A 12,083-nucleotide genomic window follows, 5' to 3' on the forward strand; every position below is an offset into this window, starting at 1 on the left:
ATTCGATGTCCAACATTCACATGCATATGAGCCAACTGAAAATACCATGGCTTGGTCAGGGGCACCTTAGTCCTCAAAGTAACCTCTTTGGTTTCAACACTTTAAAGAGGTCTTGTACGGAAGATTTACCCACTGAGTAAATAGTTTGATTTCGTGACTGCTGCTTCCCTAAGCATTGATTGTGGATCCAAGGAGGGCAAAGTCCTTGACAACGTCAATCTTTTCTCCATTTGTCGTAAGATAACTTGTTGGTCCAGTTGTGAGGATTTCTGTTTTCTTCACATTAAGTTGTAAACTATACTAATCTATCTTCATCAACAAGTCTTTCAAGTCTTCCTCACTTTTAGCAAGCAAGGAGAGTTAGTTAAAAGTTTATTGTGCCAAGCTGGCCGATAAACACATGTGGGGTTAATTGAAGGGCAGAAATACAAATGGCTCAGTGAGCCTTGCCTTTCGAGTTCTCGGGTCTCTTGCTCTGTGATGGTGCAGCTGCCTTAGCCAGTTCCCTACTTCAGCTTGCAAGACTCACTTCCTGCAAGATATCCCTGAGGAGAAGCCACATGGACCTACCCTGATGCAGTCCTGGGTGCTTGAGACCCCTGCCAGCGCTGAGACACTTATACGCTCACTGATTCAGCTTTCCTCTGCAGTCGGCATCCTAGTGTGTGTTTTGTGAGATGGAGGAGGACTTTGTGGGTTGGTGTCAGACATAGGAGTTTCTGTGGACTTGTTTCTCTAAAGTACCCAGACTAACACACACGGTTGTGTCATCTGCATATGGAAGGTGGTTAATAAGCCTTCCTCAAATACTGGTACCACATCCTTCTTCATATAGTCCAGCTTCATGTAATCCACCACTTGTCTGTCAGTGTGTCGTACTGTGGGGACGTGTGTGTTGCTGTGATGTTGGAAACTGTGTCACTGGTTTTTCACATACCAGCGGGGTCACCCAAAGGCAGTAGGTTTAAGCAGAGCTTTAGGACTAAGAACAGACTATGAAGAAAGAATAGGCTGTCTACTTCTGAGGAATTACCTACTGAAAAAATTATGGCTAACTGGCCCCAAAAGAAGTTTATTTCCTAAACATCATGCTCCAATTTAAGATAGGGAAACTATTGCACAAGCCCAAGTCTGCACTTAATTTTGTATTATCGAAAGGGAAACAACTCCACTCAGAGAAAAATATTTTCTGAAATTTTATGCTAGCAAAAGCTCTTGTAACAGAAATTTAATATTAATACTTAAGAATTAGATTATTGAATGATGACTTACAGTGATTCATTGGCTAATTTGAATTTCAAAAGGCAAAAATAATATTTGATCGTTTGCTGGAAATCTCATAGCTCAAGTATATAGAAGATTGTGAAAAAAGAATTGTTTGCTTTCCACTTACTTCCACCATAGAGTTCTAAAGTTATGTAGGTCATCATTTCTTTAGAATCCTAAAAAACTGACAAAACGTACTTCTGAAATCTGGAAAACAGACCAGCAGAACTCCCCCTATGTAAGTTCAATGGGGAAAATATAGAAACATAAACATTTTGCTCTTTTCTTTCTTTTTTATTTTATTCCACATCTACACCTTTCCACAGCTCCTGGCTGCCACATGTCTGCCAGTTTGTCCAACTATAGAAGGAAAATAATGGTGTAGGTGATAGGAACAAAACTGGAGGGGACATGTTAGAATTTTACAAGGCCAACCACTTTTCATTACAAATACCTTTTTCTCAATAATACAGACGACAACAATACACATGGAATACTCCTGACAGAAGTCAAACTGAGAACATCTGTAGGAAGAGACCATTGAAAGGCTGACTATCAACAGCTAAACTGAAACCAGGAGCTGTGGACCAGATCATCAAGTGCTTAAATGCATGTTCAGGTTGAAGCTGAAGAATATTGAAACAAGTCCACAAGCACCAAAATATGACCTTATTATATCCCACCTGAATTTCAAGATCATCTTAAGATTTGAGGCATTGGACAATAATGATGGCAAACCTGAAAAGTGATCTGATGATATCAAACATGAAGAAAGATGATTAAAAAGGTAAGAAAGAAAGAAAAGACCCAAGTGGATGTCATAAGAGACTATGAAACCTGCTCATCATTGTAGAGCAGCTAAGGTAAATGGAAGAAAGGATAAAGAAAAGGAGCTGCCAATGAACCCAGGGACAAGGGAACAACAAGAGATTTAAAATTGATGGCGAGGAGGGCATAGAATGCCTAGTGGGGTTCAATCAGGTGCAGTATAACCAAGAGGAAGTACAGAAAGCTGAATGAAGTTGAACATGATAGTGGGACAGGAGGAGGGTAAATGGAAATAGAGGAAAGAACTAGGAGGCAAAAGACATTTCTAGAGGTATAAACATAGCCATGTACATATGTAAATATATTAATATAAAACAATAGAGATATAGGTCTATGTACATATATTTATAGGTTGACTGTTAAGGTAGCAGCAGACATTGGCCCTCTACTCGAGTCCTCTCTCAATTGAAGAATATTTTGATCTAATAACCTGCCATTCTGTGATGCTCACCTTCCCAATATGATCTCTGAAGACAAAATGGGTACATAAGCTAATGTGGTGAAGACAGCTGATTGTGCCCAGTTATTAGAAGATATAGCATCTGGGGTATTAAAGGATTGAAGTTAAACAAGTGGCCATCTATCACAGAACCAACAAACCCACATGAAAGAAACGCACCAGCCTGTGTGAACACAAGGTATGAGGGATCAGTTATCAGGTATCAGAGGACCCAAAACAATAAAAGCATATTGTTGAGAATGAGGGGAGTCAGGATAGAGATCTCAACACCCATCTGTAGACAGATAAAAACCATTATTGAGTAAGAGATAATGTAATGACATAAAATAAATCAGACTTGTATTTATTGATAAACACAGGTTATCAAATGGACTTTATAAGATGGCTTCACATATAAAACAAATATTAATAAATATATGCTTTTTACAAAATTATGCACCCTGACTTATTAACAATATTTGCTTGAAGACATTTATTTCCTCTTTTACATGCTTATATTGTTTCAACTTTTTATCTTCCTATTTTATACTAACTGCATTATTTAAAATAACTCCAATAAATATCTATTACATTTAAAAATATATGTAGTATTGCCAAGCACAAATTGAAATACCTAGGGATATACCTGACTAAAAAAAATGAAAGATTTGTATGAGGAAAATTATAAAACACTACTTCAAGAAACCAAGAGTGACCTCAACAAATGGAAGAATATCCCATTCTCATGGATTGGCAGACTGAATATAGTAAAGATGTCAGTTCTGCCCAAGGCACTATATAAGTACAATGCTATCCCGATACAAACACCACCATCCTTCTTCAAAGAATAGGAAAAACAGATTGCCACTTCATATGGAGAGGGAAGAAGCCCAGAATTAGCAGAGAACTCCTCAAGAAGAAGGTCAAAGTGGGAGGGCTTGCTCTACCTGATTTTAGCACATACTATACGGCCACAGTAGCCAAAACAGTGTGGTACTGGCATAATGGCAGATATTCAGACCAATGGAAAAGAGCTAAAGACGCAGAAATAAAAACATCAGCATACAGGCAACTGATCTATGATAAGGGCCCAAAAATAATAAATGGGAAGCAGATGCCATCTTTAATAAATGGTGCTGGAAAAAATGGATATCTACCTGCAGAAAAATTAAGCAAGACCCTTACCTCACTCCATGCACACAAATAAACTCAAGGTGGATCACAGACCTTGAGATAAAACCCAAATTAGAGCCATCAATGAGGAAATTGGGACAAACCTGAGAACCTTGGCACAGGGATTACATAGACTACAAGAAATAGAGAAGGATACAAATACAGGGAAGTCACAAATTGACAAGAGGGATACACTGAAGATAAGACACCTGTGTACATCGAAAGAATTCACCAAGAGAGTAATAAGAGAGTCCACTGACTGGGAAAACATCTTTAACAATGACACATCCAATGAAGGTCTTATTACTAAAATCTATAATACTTTGCAAGCCTTCAATAACAAAAAAACGAATTGCCCACTGAGGAGGTGGGCAAAGGACCTGAACTGATGTTTAACAGAGTCTGAAATCCCAATGGCAAATAAACATATGAGAAAATGTTCCCAATCATTAGCCATAAGAGAAATGCAAATCAAAACAACTATGAGATACCACCTAACACCCTCAAAGATAGCCCAATTCAAAAACTCAGAAAGCAACAAGTGTTGGAGGGGCTGTGGTGAGATAGGAACTCTCATCCACTGCTGGTGGACCTGTAGGTATGTACAGCCACCATGGAAATCGATTTGGCGATTTCTCAAATGGATGGAAATTGAGTTACTATACGACCCAGCAATCCCTCTACTGGGCATATACCCAGAAGAGGCAAGAAACAAACCACGACCAGACATTTGTGCTCCAATGTTCATTGTGGCACAGAGTACAATTGCAAGGAGTTGGAAACAACCCAAATTTCCATCAACAGACGAATGGATTAAAAAACTGTGGTGTGGTACATACATACAGTGGAGTATTGTGCATCGCTAAAAAGTAGTGATGAACCCATGAAGCATATAGACACATGGGAAGAACAGGAGGAAATTATGCTAGGTGAAGTGAGCCAATCACAAAAGGACAAGTATAACATGAGTCCACTGAGGTAAGTTTATTTATATATAAAAAAGAGAGAACAGAAAGGTAAGTGCAAAAGGGGCACAGGGAAAAAGTTACTGTATACAAACACTCCAGGGGTGAGGTCCACATAGTATGGCAGGGTCCAGACCAAATCCATGGGTAAATATGGTAGCTGACTAAAATGGGGATGAAGGGAGTAAAGGGAAAATGGAAAAAAAGATGTGTGATGGGGGAATAGGGCACTGACACACCCACAGTGAAAGAGGGACCAGATATAAAGCAGTGTCAGATGAATGCAGTCTGCTGGCAAGGAGTGGGGAGCCAGTGGAGGGGCCTGAGGGCTTGGCTCCCATACCAGCTACGTGGACAACTGCCCCTCACTGCAGAAGAATTTACTTGAGAGGACGGCACTGAAGCTGCAGCTAGAGGAGAGGGGCATGTCTGATCAGAGCAAATGGGAGCAAATGAAGGGGGAGGAAGAGAGAGTGGAGTACATCCTGGCCCATCAGGCCTGGAGGACAATATCCCCACTATGAACAGCCAATGGACAGAGTGGACAATATGGCTGATCCCACTATGAGACACACCATTCCTTGATGGCCCAGGGCCCTAAGTGGAACAACACTGGAGACTCAGGGCCGGGACTGGCCCAGACTGACCCTGTGACACTGAGGCAAACCACTAAAAGCGTGTGACACAGCAACCTTGGGAGCAGAGCAGGGAGTCCCCGAGGGAGTACAAAGGTCAGACTCTGGGGCCAAAATATGGTACACCATTGGAACTCACTGAAGGACATGTCTAGAGATCAAAAATCAGAACTTGATCTATTTACAGGTTTTACTTTCTTTTTAATTTTTTTCTTTTAATTAATTTATTCTTCTATGGGTAATTGGTTTCCCATTTTATTGTCATAGCTGTGTTCTCACTCATTGCCTATCTTGCTATGGCTTGATTTTTGGTGCATATTATTATCTCTACAGATCTATCTAGATAAGATAGACTGGAGGAATAGTCTGGAGGAGAAAACATCAGGACCAATGGTTCTGGGGGACAGGGGAGAGGGGGAAGAGGGGCAAGGATGTGGTGCTGACCAACCCAGGGACAGGGGAGCAATAAGTGATCCAAAATCAGTAGCAAGGAGGGTGTGAGTGGCCTGGTGGGGATTCAGCAATGGCAAGGTAACCTAGAGAAATTACTGAAACCCAAATGAAGGCTGAGCATGATAGTGGGACAAGAGGAAAGTAAAAGGAAATAGAGGAAATAACTAGGTGACAATGGGTATTTATAGAGGTGTAAAGACTGGAATGTATATATGTAAATATATTTATATAAGAGTGTGGGGAAACAGATCTATGTGCATATATTTATAGGTTTAGTATTAAGGCAGCAGATAGACATTGGGCCTCCACTCAAGCACTTAATCAATGCAAGAACACACTGTTCTATTAAATTGGCATTCCAGGATGCACACCTTCCAAACACAAGTGCTGAAGAAAAATGTGTGCATAAGCAAATGTGGTAAAGAAAGCTGATGGTGCCTGGCTATCAAAAGATATAGCGTTTGATGAAAAACATCAAAGTCCACATGGAAGAAACACACCAGCTTGGCTGACCATGAGGTGTAGAAGGGACCAGTTTATCAGACTTCAAAGAGCTAAAAGCCATATCAGTGGGTGCTCACCTTCCTGACACGACCACTGAAGACAAACATGTGCATAAGCAAATGTGGTGAAGAAAGCTAATGGTGCCCAGCTAACAAAAGATATAGCATCTGGGGTCTTAAAGGCTTGAAGATAAACAAGTGGCCATCTAGCTGAGTAGTATCAAAGCCACATGAAAGAAGCAAACGAGCCTGTCTGATGACAAGGTGCAGAAGGGGCCAGTTATCAGACATCAAAGAACTAAAACTCATATCAATGGGCACCCACCTCCCTGATACTATCAATGAAGACAAATGTGTGCATAAGCAAATGTGGTGAAAAAAGCTGATGGTGCCCAGCTATCAAAAGATATAGCATCTGGGATCTTAAAGATTCAAAGATAAACAAGTGGCCATCTAGCTCAGAAGCAACAAAGCCCACATGGAAGAAACATACCAGTCTGTGTGACCACAAGCTGTCGACGGGATCAGGTATCAAACATCAAGGAACAAAAAATCCTATTATTGAAAATATGGGTGAGTGCAGAGTGGAGACTCAAAGCCCATTGGTAGTCAACCGGACATCCTTTACTGAACGGCTGTGGGGAGGAGATGAACCAGGCAGGGTGCAGGGTAGCAACAATGAAACATATAACTTTCCTCTAGTTCTTAAATACTTCCTCCCCCACCCACTATCATGATCCCAATTCTACCTTACAAATTTGGCTAGACCAGCAGATATACATAGGCATAAATAGCAAGTGGAAACACATGGAATCCAGGACAGATGACTCCTCCATGACCAGTGGTGAGAGTGGCGATGCCTGGAGGGTGGAGGGAATGTGGGGTAGAAAGGGGGAACTGATTTCAAGAATCTACGTATATAGCCTCCTCCCTGGGGTAGGGACAGTAGAGAAGGCAGGGGGGTGTGGGGAGACATCGGACAGTGTAATATATGACAAAATAATAATAATTTATAAATGATGAAGGGTTCATGAGGTAGGGGGGAGTGGGGAGGGAGGGGGAAAATGAGCAGCAGATAGTAAAGGCTCAAGTAGAAGGCAAATGTTTTGAGAATGATGATGGCAACAAATGTACACATGTTCTTGATACAATGGATGTATGTATGGCTTGTGATAAGAATTGTGTGAGTTCCCAATAAAATTTATATATATATATATATATATATATATATATATATATATATATATATATATGTATGTATGTATGTAGTAATAGAAACCAAGAAAATAAATATGCCCTCTGGAAAAGAAAATCAAATCAAATAAAACCTTTCTATCAAATGCATCACAAAGTTATCTCTTTCTTTGAAATTCCATGTGACTTCCTTATTTCAATTCTTTGTCATTTACCACCTATATCAGGAGTCAGCAAATTGTTCCTGTAAATAAATTTAGTAGCCATATGGTCTCTCTGTCAACAAAGTCAACTCCCTGTTGAGTGTTGAGAACCCATGGGCAGTGCCCAACCAATCAGGTATGTCTGTGTTCCAAGGAAAGTTTGTTGAGACTGGCAGCCAGCAAGCCATTAACCTGTGGTTCACTGATTCCCTCACTTAGAGTACAATATGCCCCCTCACTTCTCCCTCTGCTCCACTCTCTTTCTACTCTCTGTAATCTACTCTCCATAGTGCCATCATTTTTTAATTAAAAATATAATTGTGTTGCTTCCTTAATTTATAAATATTTGCCAGTGCTTGAAGGACAAAGTCCAAATTTCATAAGTTCCTTTAAAAATGGACCCATATTCCATATCCAGTCCTATATTCTTTGACCTACAGTTCTTCTCACCATCTATTGTGTTTGCTGTTGTTGGTAGATACTATCGAGTCTAATTAAACTCATAGTGATTGGTGTGACAGGGTACAACTCTCTCATAAAGGTATTTGTTTTTTTCCCCTATAATCTTCCTAGAAACAAATCACCAAGAATTTCTCCCAAGGAATAGAGACTGGGCTCAAGGTGTCAACATTTTGGGTAGCTACAAATGCTTAGCTTCTTGTTAATTGAATACGCCAAATCTGCCAGAAGAGTGAGAGAAAAAAATCTGTTCTGAAGGAAGCAGAACCATCCAAATGCTCCTTAGATCCAAGAATGGAGAGATTTCTTCTCAGCTACTTTAAACACTTCACAGAAGGACAGGAGGTTTCCTCAAGCAGAGAATCCGCCACGAAGACAGGGGCCTTTGATGAGCTGGATGGACACAGTAGTGACCACAATGGCCTGGCGCATAGCAACGGTGGTGAGGGTGGCACAGCACCCAGCACCGTCCTGCTCTGCTCTCCCCAAGGTCACTATGAGAAGGAACTGATTTCATGGCAACTAACAACAATTTACTCTTATAACCAAATAACTCACATTATTTCTACATATGCTATATGATTTCTTCACAGCCCGTATTTTTGCTTTGTTTCATTTGCCTGAAAACAAACTCTGATCTCATATTTTACTTTTCAAAACCCAGGATAAATATCATGTTCTTTGTGAAGCCTTAATAATTCAAAGAAGTGAAACTGACTTCCCTCACTTCCATATTTTCGCACAGTCTTTGTAAAGATCATAATTAGCACCTTGCATTGTAATTATTTCTACGTATATCTTACAATTCGAAGCAATATACTACAAGGGCTAACACTATCTTTTTGAATTCCCAAACCCTAACAGAAGACTGAGGAGAGAGTAGGTATTCAGAAATGTTTACAGGATAAGGAAACATAGCAACATATCTCCTTGGTCACTTTCAAATTATGTACAAAAAATAAAACACTCTTCCTACAGGTTTTTTTTAACCTTTCATAATCAGAGTAATGTGGCACTTTGTATTTCTTCCTTCCTTTTCATACTTCTACAGCATCTAAAGTCAAAGATAACAGGATCATAAAGCTAACATTAACTCTGAATCTTATGTGTTAACTGATTCAGAACAATGCTCTATGTATTTACAAGTAATGTTATTCAAGGAATGTTCTGCCCTTGCTCTTAGTCCCTATTTATAAGGATTTTCCCCCCAATCCAAGTTCATTAGATTTTGAAATACTTGACTATGGGAAGTATCATTTTTAAAGTCTAAAAAATATTTAATGTATAGATAAAGGAGTGCCTATCACTCAATCTGCAAACTTAGCATGAGTCCTAGATATGTTTGGTACTTTGTTACAGGACTTGTGCATAGGAGAAAGCTTATGCACATCAAACTAGGCAGAGCAAATTATCTGAGAAGCCAGATGATATGAAGAAGAAAGTGGTATTAGGTTTGGAGAAAACTGTTTAACAAGCTGTGTGGTATGCAGATGATACAACTTTGCATGCTGAAAGTGAGGAAGATATGAAACATTTGCTGATAAAAATGGAAAACTCTGCCTCCAGAATGGATAGCAACTTAATGTAATCAAAATCCCCCAAACTGGGCCAGTGGACATCATGATAAATAGTGAAAAGATTGAAGTTTTTAAGAATTTTATTTTGCTTTGATCTACAATCAATGCTTATGGAAGAATAAGCATGAAACCAAATCACATATTGTATTCACCAGGCAATCTGCTTTACAAGACCTTGTTGAAAATGTTGAAGAGCAAAGATGTCATTTTGAGGACTAAGGTGCACCTGCCCCAAGCCATGGTATTTTCAATGTGCCCTTATGCATGTGAAAGTTAAACAATGAATATGTGAGAGTAGAGATTAATCGATGTGTTTTAATTATAGTGTTGGCAAAGTACCATTGATAGTACTGTCACTGCCAAAAGAACAGACAAATCTGTCTGGAAAGAAGTACAGTCAGAGTGCTCCTTAGCAGAGAGATGGCAAGACTTTGGACGTGTTATCAGGAGAGCCCATTTCCTGGAAAGCAGACATCATGGTTGGTAAGGTGAAGGGTAGTGAAAAAAGAGGAAGACCTACAAGATGGTGTAGGACCTGGTTCTTTTACATAGGGTCAGTTTGAAACTAGTTTGATGGCGCCTAACCTCTCGCCTATCACGTCCACATGGCTCTTCCAGGAAAGCCCTTTCTCCTGCCTGCTTCCTCCCTCCCCACAAGACTCTGCTGCCTCCCCCAAGGCTTGTGCTGCAAGAATGGCCCGGTGGAGGATTGGCCCCCAGAAGATGACCCGAAGCAACTGGGCTGAATAAAAATGTCACTCTTTGCTACCCACAAAAGCAAAAAAACATCAAAACTAGCTCAAGAAAAGCCCATTGCTGGCAAAAGTAGAACAGTACTCCACAGGATTTCCAATAGCATTTTTTTTTAGTAGGCGGATCAACAGATGGCTCTTCCAGGATACTGCTGGGTGGCTTGTACCCTTAACTTTTTCTCTTAACCACTGACATCTTTGACTGCTTGCACCAACCAGGGACTCAAAACTGAATATGAAATGTCATTAAACCAATATAGATATTTATACCACAAAACACCCCCACACTACAAAAAGATTAAGAATATTCATGCTTCCTAAATATTCACAAGTAAAAATAGTTGATTATTATGCATTCACTTGATGAAATATTATCATTAAGATGGTATTTTCAAATACTAAGAAGTCAGGTAAAAACATGTTTATTTTTCTTTAAGAAACCTTATACCTGATCCCTTCGACACCTCATCAGAAAAAAAAAATCTTACCATGGTGAATGAAGGGGGAAGTGCAGAGTGGAGACCCAAAGCCCATTTGTTGGCCTCTAGAGATCCCCTTGCAGAGGGGCCTAGGGGAGGAGATGAGTCAGTCAGGGTGCAATGTAGCACTGATGAAGAATACAGCTTTCCTCCAGTTCCTAAATGCTTCCTCCCCCCCAACTACCATGATCCGAATTCTACCTTGCAAGTCTGGATAGAGCAGAGGATGGACACTGGTGCAGATAGGAGCTGGAGGCACAGGGAATCCAGGGCGGATGATACCTTCAGAACCAGGGGTGTGAGGGGCGATACTGGGAGGGTAGAGGGAGAAGGGTTTGGAAAGGGGGAACCGATTACAAGGATCTGCATGTGACCTCCTCCCTGGGGGACAGACAACAGAAAAGGGGGTGAAGGGAGACGTCGGACAGGGCAAGATATGATAAAATAATAATTTATAAATTATGAAGGGCTCATGAGGGAGGGGTTAGCAGGGAGGGAGGGGAATAAAAGAGTACCTGATGCAAAGGGCTTAAGTGGAGAGCAAATGCTTTGAAAATGATGAGGGCAAAAAGTGTACAGATGTGCTTTACACAATTGATGTATGTATGGATTGTGATAAGAGTTGCATGAGCCCCTAATAAAATGTTTAAAAAAAAATAAAGAAAATCAAGAAACAAAAAAAGTAAAATACCAAAAAACCCTAATAAAGCAATTCTGTCAAAAAGGAAAAAACCAGGTCTCATCACTACTCAGACTTATCTACAAAATAATAATAATGATTATCCAAGAAAAATGCCAAAGATATTTGAAAAATATATATTTGTTTATGGTTCCCATGGAACCAGAAAGAACTAAGATTTATAAATGTATATATTTGGACATTACGATGTTACTTAGGCAATTAAGCATATTTCTTAAAATTACACATGTCCCAATTACATTTTTATATATATGTATATATATATATTTAATTATTAAATAATTGAGATGAGAACATAAGCTCACATAACACTTTCACAGAGCCGCCACCCTAAAAGTGCTCCAATACTCAGTTGTGATACTTTTAAAGCCACTTTCAAAATTTTGGGGAGAGAATATGGCAACCCCATGTCTCTTTTTCAAAAAAGGAAAAAACAAATCCCTCCATGATAGATGTG

At 39.8% G+C, this 12,083-nt stretch overlaps 1 long non-coding RNA gene across 1 annotated transcript in view; it reads right to left on the reverse strand.

Annotated features, from left to right (window-relative positions):
* LOC142452802 (uncharacterized) overlaps positions 1-12,083 on the reverse strand; it is a 160,002-nt gene that overhangs the window by 129,217 nt on the left and 18,702 nt on the right. The gene's annotated exons all lie outside the window — the stretch shown is intronic.

The sequence above is a fragment of the Tenrec ecaudatus genome, chromosome 7 (assembly GCF_050624435.1).
Source record: "Tenrec ecaudatus isolate mTenEca1 chromosome 7, mTenEca1.hap1, whole genome shotgun sequence".
In the NCBI taxonomy this organism is placed as follows: domain Eukaryota; kingdom Metazoa; phylum Chordata; class Mammalia; order Afrosoricida; family Tenrecidae; genus Tenrec; species Tenrec ecaudatus.